The 4,123-nt window shown below is 61.7% G+C and overlaps 1 long non-coding RNA gene across 1 annotated transcript in view; it reads right to left on the minus strand.

Moving 5' to 3' along the window:
• Positions 1–2,408: 2,408 nt before the first annotated feature.
• Positions 2,409–4,123, minus strand: part of LOC133177565 (uncharacterized) — a 5,612-nt gene continuing 3,897 nt past the window's right edge. The window contains exon 2 of the long non-coding RNA XR_009719764.1: positions 2,409–3,799. This is a non-coding gene — a long non-coding RNA (uncharacterized LOC133177565). The remainder of the gene's footprint in view (positions 3,800–4,123) is intronic.

The raw sequence follows: 4,123 nt of genomic DNA on the forward strand, positions 1-4,123 counted from the left end.
CTGCACCGACCGTGTGCCCAGCTGGTCGAGGGGGACGACCTGACTTACTGCGCTCTTGGCCCCTCGACCTGGCTGCACCGACCGTGTGCCCAGCTGGTCGAGGGGGACGACCGGACTACCTGCGCTCTTGGCCCCTCGACCTGGCTGCACCGACCGTGTGCCGAGCTGGTCGAGGGAGACGGACGGCTGTCTCGACGGCCTGCACCGACCGTGTGCCGAGCTGGTCGACGGAGACGGCCGGCTCTCTCGACCAGGCTGCACCGACCGTGTGCCCAGCTGGTCGAGGGGGACGACCGCACTACCTGCGCTCTTGGCCGCTCGACCTGGCTGCACCGACCGTGTCCCCAGCTGGTCGAGGGGGATGACCGGACTACCTGCGCTCTTGGCCCCTCGACCTGGCTGCACCGACCGTGTGCTGAGCTGGTCGAGGGAGACGGCCGTCTGTCTCGACGGCCTGCACCTAACGTGTGCCCAGCTGGTCGAGGGGGACGACCGGACTACCTGCGCTCTTGGCCCCTCGACCTGCCTGCACCGACCGTGTGCCCAGCTGGTCGAGGGAGACGGCCGGCTGTCTCGACGGCCTGCACCTAACGTGTGCCCAGCTGGTCGAGGGGGACGACCGGACTACCTGCGCTCTTGGCCGCTCGACCTGGCTGCACCGACCGTGTGCCGAACTGGTCGAGGGAGTCGGACGGCTGTCTCGACGGCCTGCACCGACCGTGTGCCGAGCTGGTCGAGGGAGACGGCCGGCTGTCTCGACCAGGCTGCACCGACCGTGTGCCCAGCTGGTCGAGGGGGACGACCTGACTTACTGCGCTCTTGGCCCCTCGACCTGGCTGTACCGACCGTGTGCCCAGCTGGTCGAGGGGGACGACCGGACTACCTGCGCTCTTGGCCGCTCGACCTGGCTGCACCGACCGTGTGCCGAGCTGGTCGAGGGAGACGGACGGCTGTCTCGACGGCCTGCACCGACCGTGTGCCGAGCTGGTCGACGGAGACGGCCGGCTGTCTCGACCAGGCTGCACCGACCGTGTGCCCAGCTGGTCGAGGGGGACGACCGCACTACCTGCGCTCTTGGCCGCTCGACCTGGCTGCACCGACCGTGTGCCCAGCTGGTCGAGGAAGACGGACGGCTGTCTCGACGACCTGCACCGACCGTGTGCCGAGCTGGTCGAGGGAGACGGCCGGCTCTCTCGACGGCCTGCACCGACCGTGTGCCCAGGTGGTCGAGGAGGACGACCGGACTACCTGCGCTCTTGGCCCCTCGACCTGGCTGCACCGACCGTGTGCCGAGCTGGTCGAGGGAGACCGCCTGCTGTCTCGACGGCCTGCACCGAACGTGTGCCCAGGTGGTCGAGGGGGACGTCCGGACTACCTGCGCTCTTGGCCCCTCGACTTGGCTGCACCGACCGTGTGCCCAGCTGGTCGAGGGGGACGACCGGACTACCTGCGCTCTTGGCCCCTCGACCTGGCTGCACCGACCGTGTGCCGAGCTGGTCGAGGGAGACGGACGGCTGTCTCGACGACCTGCACCGACCGTGTGCCGAGCTGGTCGAGGGAGACGGCCGGCTCTCTCGACGGCCTGCACCTAACGTGTGCCCAGCTGGTCGAGGGGGACGACCGGACTACCTGCGCTCTTGGCCGCTCGACCTGGCTGCACCGACCGTGTGCCGAGCTGGTCGAGGAAGACGGCCGGCTGTCTCGACGGCCTGCACCGACCGTGTGCCCAGCTGGTCGAGGGGAACGGCCGTCCGACCTGCGCGCTCGGCCCCTCGACACTGAAAAATGGCATTGTCACACGCATATTTGGCAGTCGAGGGGCGTTTTCCGTGGGCTCTGCGCTAAGTCTTTCGACCACCTGGGTCCAGATATTCCGTGCAGCCAGTCCAGGGTTAGGGTTAAGGCTAGGGTTACAGGGTTCGGGCTAGGGTTATTGGGTTATGGGCTAGGGTTGAGGTTAGGGTTAGGGTTATTGTTAGGGTTAGGTCTGGGGCTAGGGTTAGGGTTGGGTCACGAGTGAGGATATGGTGTAAGACATGGTATTGGGTTAGGGTTAGGGTTAGGGCTAGCGTTAAGGTTAGGGCTAGGGTTAGGGTTACGGTTAGGGCTAGGTGTAAGGGTTAGGGCTAACCTAGAGTTAGGGTTAGGGTTTAATGATAGGGGAAGTCTTTGGGGGTCTAGGGTTACGATCACAAAGAAAGAAGAAGAAAGAAAAAAAGCCCCTGACACCGGCGGACGGGTGCCAGAGGCGATTAGATATGAGAGAAAAACAAGTTCCAAAAAATATTAAATAAAAAAGCCTCCACCACCGGCTGACCGGTCGCAGAGGCGCAAAAAGCCCCCGACACCGGCGGACCGGTGCCAGAGGCGATTAGTTAAAACAGAGAGAGAAACTTCAAAGGAAAAAAAAAAAGCCTCCACCACCGGCGGACCGGTGGCAGAGGCGCAAAAAAGAGACCAAGTCCCTTGGGTAGCACATCCTAAAAGCTGCGACTGCCCAAGGCTCTCTTACCTCTGCCAACGAGGTAAGAGAGAAGGTTTTCGAGTACATACTCGGACGCTTCTCGCCTATGGCGTCCGGTTCCCTCCGCCCTCCTCTCTCCCCTTCGTTCGCCGTCCGTACTTGCACCGCAAGGACAAAGCGAGAAGGTCGGGGGCGGGTGTGAGGGCGCTTCGTGACACGCATCGGTTGAAACCCGCCAGACCGCGTTGTCGTCAACGCCCTCCCCGTCCCTCCCGCCATCCGCCCGAGCAGACGTTCCAGAAGCTCTGCGATGGGGAAATGCTAAAAGGCAGTGAGACCAGCGACGCCCACGAGGCTCTCTTACCTCTGCCAACGAAGTAAGAGAGAAGTATTTTAAGTACATACTCGGGCGCTTACAACATCGGAACAATGACCGACGATGCCGAGCGGTGTTTTTTTTGCGACCTGCCTTTTTTGGGGAGCCCGGGTCGCGGTCGAGCTCGTCTGAATTTGAGGCGACGGAGCCTGTTCGGCTGCGACTGCCCAAAGCTCTCTTACCTCTGCCAACGAGGTAAGAGAGAAGTATTTTAAGTACATACTCGGGCGCTTACAACATCGGAACAATGACCGACGATGCCGAGCGGTGTTTTTTTTTGCGACCTGCCTTTTTTGGGGAGCCCGGGTCGCGGTCGAGCTCGTCTGAATTTGAGGCGACGGAGCCTGTTCGGCTGCGACTGCCCAAAGCTCTCTTACCTCTGCCAACGAGGTAAGAGAGAAGTATTTTAAGTACATACTCGGGCGCTTACAACATCGGAACAATGACCGACGATGCCGAGCGGTGTTTTTTTTGCGACCTGCCTTTTTTGGGGAGCCCGGGTCGCGGTCGAGCTCGTCTGAATTTGAGGCGACGGAGCCTGTTCGGCTGCGACTGCCCAAAGCTCTCTTACCTCTGCCAACGAGGTAAGAGAGAAGTATTTTAAGTACATACTCGGGCGCTTACAACATCGGAACAATGACCGACGATGCCGAGCGGTGTTTTTTTTGCGACCTGCCTTTTTTGGGGAGCCCGGGTCGCGGTCGAGCTCGTCTGAATTTGAGGCGACGGAGCCTGTTCGGCTGCGACTGCCCAAAGCTCTCTTACCTCTGCCAACGAGGTAAGAGAGAAGTATTTTAAGTACATACTCGGGCGCTTACAACATCGGAACAATGACCGACGATGCCGAGCGGTGTTTTTTTTGCGACCTGCCTTTTTTGGGGAGCCCGGGTCGCGGTCGAGCTCGTCTGAATTTGAGGCGACGGAGCCTGTTCGGCTGCGACTGCCCAAAGCTCTCTTACCTCTGCCAACGAGGTAAGAGAGAAGGTTTTCGAGTACATACTCGGACGCTTGTCGCCTATGGCGTCCGGTTCCCTCCGCCCTCCTCTCTCCCCTTCGTTCGCCGTCCGTACTTGCACCGCAAGGACAAAGCGAGAAGGTCGGGGCGGGTGTGAGGGCGCTTCGTGACACGCATCGGTCGAAACCCGCCGCCGGTACCGCCCAGGCTCCAGCGTATATGGCCAGACCGCGTTGTCGTCAACGCCCTCCCCGTCCCTCCCGCCATCCGCCCGAGCAGACGTTCCAGAAGCTCTGCGATGGGGAAATGCTGAAAGGCAGTGAGACCA

This window comes from Saccostrea echinata, unplaced genomic scaffold (genome assembly GCF_033153115.1).
Source record: "Saccostrea echinata isolate AGI-Se365-2 ecotype Australia unplaced genomic scaffold, CSIRO_AGI_Sech_v1 ptg000168c, whole genome shotgun sequence".
NCBI lineage: Eukaryota > Metazoa > Mollusca > Bivalvia > Ostreida > Ostreidae > Saccostrea > Saccostrea echinata.